The following is a 10787-nucleotide window of genomic DNA, read 5'->3' on the forward strand; positions in this document are numbered from 1 at the left end:
TAGTAGTAGTAATAGTAATAGTAGTAGTAGTAGTAGTAGTAGTAGTAGTAGTAGTAGTAGTAGTAGTAGTAGTAGTAGTAGTAGTAGTAGTAGTAGTAGTAGTAGTATTGGAGTATAAGACAAACTCGTATCACTCAATAAAGCGTAAATCTAATGTGAAAGACCTGGGACTAATAATGTCAGAAGATCTGACGTTCAAGGAGCACAACAATGCCATTATCGCAACTACAAGGAAAATAATAACATGGATAACTAGAACTTTCAAAACAAGAGATGCCAAGCCAGTGATGACACACTTCACGTGACCTCTTTTTCTCTGGGCGTTAATATTGTTGTATAATAACGGCAGCCTTCAGCGATACTGCTGAACTGAGAAAGGATCAGAGAAACTGCACACTCGATCATCTACATTACTGGGAACTCCTGAAGTCCCAGAACTGTACTTATTAGAACACAAAGAGAAAGATGCATCATAATCTACACCTGGAAGGTACAGGAGTAGTTGGTCCCGTAATCACTACATACGAAAGCAAGTAGTTTGGCAACTAGTACAATATGCTTCCAGTGAAGAGCAAGGGAGTGATGTGTACACTGAGAGAACCCAGTTAGTGTAAGGGGACCACGACGTTTCAGCACTCTTCATGCGTAAGGGGAGTTACCAACAAACTAGAGAGAACTCGATAAATATATCAAATCAGTTCCTGATCAGCCTGGCTTTGGTGCATACTCTGGATTACAGGCGGCGGGCAATAACAGCCTGATCGATCAGGTTAGCAACCAGAACCAACAACCACATTAACAATAGAAGGAAACAATTTCCTGACTCTCTGTAGCATCATTCATTATATATTATGTAGCTTCATTCCTAACCTAACTTACACTAGGAATGACCTTAACAAACGTCTCATTCCACACTGCTGTTACTGTGTCACAGAAAGTGTTTGACCCCTCGCCACAGATTACAGAGGTACGTGTCATGATTGTGACCAGACCTACCTGGAGTTTATAACCTTTGTAAATTGTGACTTCATTACCTTTGTAAATTGTGACTTCATTACCTTTGTAAATTGTGACTTCATTACCTTTGTAAATTGTGAGTTAATTACCTTTGTAAATTGTGAGTTAATTACCTTTGTAAATTGTGACTTCATTACCTTTGTAAATTGTGAGTTCATTACCTTTGTAAATTGTGAGTTCATTACCTTTGTAAATTGTGACTTCATTACCTTTGTAAATTGTGAGTTCATTACCTCTGTAACTTGCTCAGCTATCAAAACTTTGGAGTCCAGTCCCTGGACCAATTATGTACCTCTGTAATCTTTTGACTACCGCCCACAGGATGGGTATGGGGTGACTACCGCCCACAGGGTGGGTATGGGGTGACTACCGTCCACAGGATGGGTATGGGGTGACTACCGCCCACAGGATGGGTATGGGGTGACTACCGCCCACAGGATGGGTATGGGGTGACTACCGCCCACAGGATGGGTATGGGGTGACTACCGTCCACAGGATGGGTATGGGGTGACTACCGCCCACAGGATGGGTATGGGGTGACTACCGTCCACAGGATGGGTATGGGGTGACTACCGCCCACAGGATGGGTATGGGGTGACTACCGTCCACAGGATGGGTATGGGGTGACTACCACCCACAGGATGGGTATGGGGTGACTACCACCCACAGGATGGGTATGGGGTGACTACCGCCCACAGGATGGGTATGGGGTGACTACCGCCCACAGGATGGGTATGGGGTGACTACCGCCCACAGGATGGGTATGGGGTACATAATAAACATATTAAACTAACTAACCCCTCGCCACCTACTGTGGCTACTACGAAACTGTGACCTCTTCCCCTGATACCATACTGACTTTCGTTCTTAACCATCACAGTTTTTTTCAGAAAGATATTCTGGACACTATGAATAGTTCTTTATATAGGGTTGAACTTCAGCTGTTGTACCTTGTCTGTTATATCAGGTATTTGCAGTTCTTGTAATTCGTCCTGGCCTAAATGCTTCACCCTTAGTTTCACTCTCTTAATATGAGTAAATTTTAGTCTGTTTTTTTTCAATTTCTGTGTGAGAGTGGAGTACCATTAAGAGCTAGAATGATATATATGACAGTTTATAAGAGCCAGATACAGTCCTGCGAGACTATGTTGGTAGACACAGCGAGACTGTGCTGGTAGACACAGCGAGACTGTGCTGGTAGACACTGCGAGACTGTGCTGGTAGATACTGCGAGACTGTGCTGGTAGATACTGCGAGACTGTGCTGGTAGACACTGCGAGACTGTGCTGGTAGACACTGCGAGACTGTGCTGGTAGACACTCTGAGCTTGTGCTGGTAGACACTCTGAGCCTGTGCTGGTAGACACTCTGAGCTTGTGCTGGTAGACACTCTGAGCTTGTGCTGGTAGACACTCTGAGCTTGTGCTGGTAGACACTGCGAGACTGTGCTGGTAGACACTCTGAGCTTGTGCTGGTAGACACTGCGAGACTGTGCTGGTAGACACTCTGAGCCTGTGCTGGTAGACACTCTGAGCCTGTGCTGGTAGACACTGCGAGACTGTGCTGGTAGACACTCTGAGCCTGTGCTGGTAGACACTCTGAGCCTGTGCTGGTAGACACTGCGAGACTGTGCTGGTAGACACTCTGAGCCTGTGCTGGTAGACACTCTGAGCTTGTGCTGGTAGACACTGCGAGACTGTGCTGGTAGACACTCTGAGCTTGTGCTGGTAGACACTGCGAGACTGTGCTGGTAGACACTCTGAGCCTGTGCTGGTAGACACTGCGAGACTGTGCTGGTAGACACTCTGAGCCTGTGCTGGTAGACACTGCGAGACTGTGCTGGTAGACACTCTGAGCCTGTGCTGGTAGACACTCTGAGCCTGTGCTGGTAGACACTGCGAGACTGTGCTGGTAGACACTCTGAGCCTGTGCTGGTAGACACTCTGAGCCTGTGCTGGTAGACACTGCGAGACTGTGCTGGTAGACACTCTGAGCCTGTGCTGGTAGACACTGCGAGACTGTGCTGGTAGACACTCTGAGCCTGTGCTGGTAGACACTCTGAGCCTGTGCTGGTAGACACTGCGAGACTGTGCTGGTAGACACTCTGAGCCTGTGCTGGTAGACACTCTGAGCCTGTGCTGGTAGACACTGCGAGACTGTGCTGGTAGACACTCTGAGCTTGTGCTGGTAGACACTGCGAGACTGTGCTGGTAGACACTGCGAGACTGTGCTGGTAGACACTGCGAGACTGTGCTGGTAGACACTGCGAGACTGTGCTGGTAGACACTCTGAGCTTGTGCTGGTAGACACTGCGAGACTGTGCTGGTAGACACTGCGAGACTGTGCTGGTAGACACTGCGAGACTGTGCTGGTAGACACTGCGAGACTGTGCTGGTAGACACTCTGAGCTTGTGCTGGTAGACACTGCGAGACTGTGCTGGTAGACACTGCGAGACTGTGCTGGTAGACACTCTGAGCTTGTGCTGGTAGACACTGCGAGACTGTGCTGGTAGACACTGCGAGACTGTGCTGGTAGACACTCTGAGCTTGTGCTGGTAGACACTGCGAGACTGTGCTGGTAGACACTCTGAGCTTGTGCTGGTAGACACTGCGAGACTGTGCTGGTAGACACTGCGAGACTGTGCTGGTAGACACTGCGAGACTGTGCTGGTAGACACTGCGAGACTGTGCTGGTAGACACTGCGAGACTGTGCTGGTAGACACTCTGAGCTTGTGCTGGTAGACACTGCGAGACTGTGCTGGTAGACACTCTGAGCTTGTGCTGGTAGACACTGCGAGACTGTGCTGGTAGACACTGCCGCCGCCACCACCGCCGCCACCACCTATGTTGTTCCTAACTGTAGCGACAGTTTGTTTCCCATCAACCACTTGCTGTACGTGTATTTAGATACAGGTTCCCATAAGTACAATTATCATACATAGCGTAAATTATGTACGATAACCCGAAATAGTCAGAGTCGAACAAAGGGATTGATTTCCATTAGGGTCCTTGACTGTACTTCCAGTGACACTACGTTACCTATATTCTGTGAGTGGTTCACCTCAGACTAGAACAACACTGACATCTACATACAGTAGATATTTGCAAGTAACAGTAATGGGAAAGTCATTTACATAACACAGAAACAGTAAAGGACCCAGAATACTTCCCCAGGGGACTCCTCTTGTTATCAGTAAAGCTTCGGATTCGGTATTACCAACCGGAATAATTTTTTTTTTTATTCATGTAAGACTTAAAACCAGCCCAGAGAGCGAGGTTTATCTTCCACTTTCTTCAGTTGATCCTCAGTGCCTGTACCTGACCTACGTTGGTTTACGTGCGGCCAGCAGTAACAGCCTGGATGATCAGGCTCTGATCCATCACGAGGTCTGGTCATGGACCTGCCCGCTGGGGCGTTGACCCCCGGAATGCCCTCCAGGTATGCCAACTACTCTCCAGGCGCTATATGACACTACGGGTTTTGCGCTTCCCCTTGCATAAAATACTAGGAAAACCAGCAAGTATGTATTAGTGTACCATTATTCCCAGGTATACCTAGAGAGGGTTCCGGGGGTCAACGTCCCCGCGGCCTGGTCTGTGACCAGGCCTCATGGTGGACCAGGGTCTGATCAGCCAGGCTGTTACTGCTAGCCGCGCGCAGTCCAACGTACGACCCACAGCCCGGCTGATCAGGCACTGACTTTAGGTGCTTGTCCAGTGCCTGCTTTGAAGACAGCCAGGGATCTATTGGTAATCCCTCATATGTATACTGGGAGGCAGTTGAACAGTCTTGGGCCCCTGACACTTACTGTGTTGTCTCTTAACGTGCTAGTGGCAGTGAGGCGTCGCTAGAGTTGGTGTCACCCGGGGCGGAATCTTTGGTGTCACCCCCATGAAATCCAAGGGTGGGGGGATGGGGGGTAAACTCCAGTTACGTCACAGCTACATGACCAGTTACGTCACTGCTACATGACCAGTTGCGTCACTGCTACATGACCAGTTACGTCACTGCTACATGACCAGTTACGTCACTGCTACATGACCAGTTACGTCACTGCTACATGACCAGTTGCGTCACTGCTACATGACCAGTTACGTCACTGCTACATGACCAGTTACGTCACTGCTACATGACCAGTTACGTCACTGCTACATGACCAGTTACGTCACTGCTACATGACCAGTTACACCACTGCTACATGACCAGTTACGTCACTGCTACATGACCAGTTACATCACTGCTACATGACCAGTTACGTCACTGCTACATGACCAGTTACATCACTGCTACATGACCAGTTACGTCACTGCTACATGACCAGTTACATCACTGCTACATGACCAGTTACGTCACTGCTACATGACCAGTTACATCACTGCTACATGACCAGTTACGTCACTGCTACATGACCAGTTACATCACTGCTACATGACCAGTGACATCACTGCTACATGACCAGTTACCTCACTGCTACATGACCAGTGACATCACTGCTACATGACCAGTGACATCACTGCTACATGACCAGTTACATCACTGCTACATGACCAGTGACATCACTGCTACATGACCAGTGACATCACTGCTACATGACCAGTGACATCACTGCTACATGACCAGTGACATCACTGCTACATGACCAGTGACATCACTGCTACATGACCAGTGACATCACTGCTACATGACCAGTGACATCACTGCTACATGACCAGTTACATCACTGCTACATGACCAATTACATCACTGCAACATGACCAGTGACATCACTGCTACATGACCAGTTACATCACTGCTACATGACCAGTTACATCACTGCTACATGACCAGTGACATCACTGCTACATGACCAGTGACATCACTGCTACATGACCAGTTGCATCACTGCTACATGACCAGTTACGTCACTGCTACATGACCAGTTACGTCACTGCTACATGACCAGTTACGTCACTGCTACATGACCAGTGACATCACTGCTACATGACCAGTTACATCACTGCTACATGACCAGTGACATCACTGCTACATGACCAGTGACATCACTGCTACATGACCAGTTGCATCACTGCTACATGACCAGTTACGTCACTGCTACATGACCAGTTACGTCACTGCTACATGACCAGTTACGTCACTGCTACATGACCAGTGACATCACTGCTACATGACCAGTGACATCACTGCTACATGACCAGTGACATCACTGCTACATGACCAGTGACATCACTGCTACATGACCTGGAGTTTACCTGGAGTTTACCTGGAGAGAGTTCCGGGGGTCAACGCCCCCGCGGCCCGGTCTGAGACCAGGCCTCCTGGTGGATCAGAGCCTGATCAACCAGGCTGTTGCTGCTGGCTGCACGCAAACCAACATACGAGCCACAGCCCGGCTGATCCGGAACTGACTTTAGGTGCTTGTCCAATGCCAGCTTGAAGACTGCCAGGGGTCTGTTGGTAATCCCCCTTATGTGTGCTGGGAGGCAGTTGAACAGTCTCGGGCCCCTGACACTTATTGTATGGTCTCTTAACGTGCTAGTGACACCCCTGCTTTTCATTGGGGGGATGGTGCATCGTCTGCCAAGTCTTTTGCTTTCGTAGTGGGTGATTTTCGTGTGCAAGTTCGGTACTAGTCCCTCTAGGATTTTCCAGGTGTATATAATCATGTATCTCTCCCTCCTGCGTTCCAGGGAATACAGGTTTAGGAACCTCAAGCGCCCCCAATAATTGAGGTGTTTTATCTCCGTTATGCGCGCCGTGAAAGTTCTCTGTACATTTTCTAGGTCGGCAATTTCACCTGCCTTGAAAGGTGCTGTTAGTGTGCAGCAATATTCCAGCCTAGATAGAACAAGTGACCTGAAGAGTGTCATCATGGGCTTGGCCTCCCTAGTTTTGAAGGTTCTCATTATCCATCCTGTCATTTTTCTAGCAGATGCGATTGATACAATGTTATGGTCCTTGAAGGTGAGATCCTCCGACATGATCACTCCCAGGTCTTTGACGTTGGTGTTTCGCTCTATTTTGTGGCCAGAATTTGTTTTGTACTCTGATGAAGATTTAATTTCCTCATGTTTACCATATCTGAGTAATTGAAATTTCTCATCGTTGACAGTGACATCACTGCTACATGACCAGTTACGTCACTGCTACATGACCAGTTACGTCACTGCTACATGACCAGTGACATCACTGCTACATGACCAGTGACATCACTGCTACATGACCAGTTACGTCACTGCTACATGACCAGTTACATCACTGCTACATGACCAGTTACGTCACTGCTACATGACAAGTTACGTCACTGCTACATGACCAGTGACATCACTGCTACATGACCAGTGACATCACTGCTACATGACCAGTGACATCACTGCTACATGACCAGTGACATCACTGCTACATGACCAGTTACATCACTGCTACATGACCAGTGACATCACTGCTACATGACCAGTTACGTCACTGCTACATGACCAGTGACATCACTGCTACATGACCAGTGACATCACTGCTACATGACCAGTTACGTCACTGCTACATGACCAGTTACATCACTGCTACATGACCAGTTACGTCACTGCTACATGACAAGTTACGTCACTGCTACATGACCAGTGACATCACTGCTACATGACCAGTGACATCACTGCTACATGACCAGTGACATCACTGCTACATGACCAGTGACATCACTGCTACATGACCAGTTACATCACTGCTACATGACCAGTGACATCACTGCTACATGACCAGTTACGTCACTGCTACATGACCAGTTACATCACTGCTACATGACCAGTGACATCACTGCTACATGACCAGTGACGTCACGTAACATCACTGCTACATGACTAGTGACATCACTGCTACATGACCAGTTGCGTCACTGCTACATGACCAGTAACATCACTGCTACATGACCAGTGACATCACTGCTACATGACCAGTGACATCACTGCTACATGACCAGTGACATCACTGCTCCATGACCAGTGACATCACTGCTACATGACCAGTTACGTCACTGCTACATGACCAGTGACATCACTGCTACATGACCAGTTACATCACTGCTACATGACCAGTTACATCACTGCTACATGACCAGTGTCATCACTGCTACATGACCAGTTACATCACTGCTACATGACCAGTGACATCACTGCTACATGACCAGTGACATCACTGCTACATGACCAGTGACATCACTGCTCCATGACCAGTGACATCACTGCTACATGACCAGTTACGTCACTGCTACATGACCAGTGACATCACTGCTACATGACCAGTTACATCACTGCTACATGACCAGTTACATCACTGCTACATGACCAGTGTCATCACTGCTACATGACCAGTTACATCACTGCTACATGACCAGTTACATCACTGCTACATGACCAGTTACATCACTGCTACATGACCAGTGACATCACTGCTACATGACCAGTGACATCACTGCTACATGACCAGTTACATCACTGCTACATGACCAGTTACATCACTGCTACATGACCAGTTACATCACTGCTACATGACCAGTGACATCACTGCTACATGACCAGTGACATCACTGCTACATGACCAGTTACGTCACTGCTACATGACCAGTGACATCACTGCTACATGACCAGTGACATCACTGCTACATGACCAGTGACATCACTGCTACATGACCAGTGACATCACTGCTACATGACCAGTGACATCACTGCTACATGACCAGTGACATCACTGCTACATGACCAGTGACATCACTGCTACATGACCAGTTACGTCACTGCTACATGACCAGTTACGTCACTGCTACATGACCAGTGACATCACTGCTACATGACCAGTGACATCACTGCTACATGACCAGTGACATCACTGCTACATGACCAGTGACATCACTGCTACATGACCAATTTCATCACTGCTACATGACCAGTTACATCACTGCTACATGACCATTGATATCACTGCTACATGACCAGTGACATCACTGCTACATGACCAATGACATCACTGCTACATGACCAGTTACATCACTGCTACATGACCAGTGACATCACTGCTACATGACCAGTGACATCACTGCTACATGACCAGTTACATCACTGCTACATGACCAGTGACATCACTGCTACATGACCAGTGACATCACTGCTACATGACCAGTGACATCACTGCTACATGACCAGTTACATCTCTGCTACATGACCAGTTACATCACTGCTACATGACCAGTTACGTCACTGCTACATGACCAGTGACATCACTGCTACATGACCAGTGACATCACTGCTACATGACCAGTGACATCACTGCTACATGACCAGTGACATCACTGCTACATGACCAGTGACATCACTGCTACATGACCAGTGACATCACTGCTACATGACCAGTGACATCACTGCTACATGACCAGTGACATCACTGCTACATGACCAGTGACATCACTGCTACATGACCAGTGACTAATGTTTAACAATAAGTAGTAGTTGTCGTAACCTTCACGACTACGACAACTACTACTACTACTACAACTACTACTACAACTACTACTACAACTAACCCATCTCTTTGGGAAGGACCTACTTCCACTGGGGAATCCCGCCTACCAGTGAATATGCCCTCGTCTGCTACACCTGACGATACTATATAAGCGCCAGGCTCCTTTCTTCTGCTTCAGAATCTCCACGACTATGGTGCTCTTCGCACCTACTCCTAGGTTGAGGGACTGATTACCTCATCTTCTGTACATAGTTCTACTGTCTTCAAGTTATGTCCTAGAATTTGTATTGATAAAGCCACTGGATGGCGAAACGTCTACAATAAAGATTCCCAGATGTTGCACATGTGTCTTAATCTCAGGTACCTGGGTGTTAGTCACCTTACACCTGCTGTCCTTGTTCACCTAGCAGTAAGTAGGTACCTGGGTGCTAGTCACTTTACACTTGTTGTCCCTGTTCACCTAGCAGTAAGTAGGTACCTGGGTGTTAGTGGACTGGTGTGGGTGGCATCCTGGAGGACAAGATTGAAGGACCACAATGGAAATAAGACAGACAGTCTTCGATGGGCTATCCCGAGTGGCTAACCCTCCAGGATTAAAAATCCCAACAAAACCCTTATCTTATCTTATCTTAAGCCCTCACAGCAGAGTTAGATAAGTACTCAGTAATAGTTACTCTTAGTCAAAGTTTACGTTTTCTCTTATGGATTTTGTAAGAAAATGTAAAACTTTTAGGGGGTAAATATCCTATTTTTTTTATCTGGGTATAATTAGCAACAAGAGATTTTGTTGGGATTTTTATCCCTGGAGGGTTAGCCACCCAGGATAACCCAAGATAGTCAGTGTGTCATCGAGGACTGTCTGTCTTATTTCTATTGTGGTCCTTCAATCTTGTCCCCCAGAATGCCACCCACAATAGTCCGCTAACACCCAGGTACCTACTTACTGCTAAGTGAACAAGGACAACAGGTGTAAAGTGACTAGCACCCAGGTACCTACCTGCGTGCTAGATGAACATGTACAACAAATGTAAGGTGACTATTATTATTATTACAATCAAGGGGGAAGCGTTAAACCCGGAGGATTATACAGTGCCTGGGGGGGGGGATGTGGAAGGCATTCAGGCTTAATTTGGGGAACTGGAGCACAGATCCAATTCCCTAAATCAAGAGCCCCTCACCAACATCAAGGAACCTTCCTTGAGGGGTGTAAGGTGACTAACACCCAGGTACCTACTTACTGCTAGGTGAAGAGGGACAGCAGGTG

The sequence above is a fragment of the Cherax quadricarinatus genome, chromosome 72 (genome assembly GCF_038502225.1).
Source record: "Cherax quadricarinatus isolate ZL_2023a chromosome 72, ASM3850222v1, whole genome shotgun sequence".
In the NCBI taxonomy this organism is placed as follows: domain Eukaryota; kingdom Metazoa; phylum Arthropoda; class Malacostraca; order Decapoda; family Parastacidae; genus Cherax; species Cherax quadricarinatus.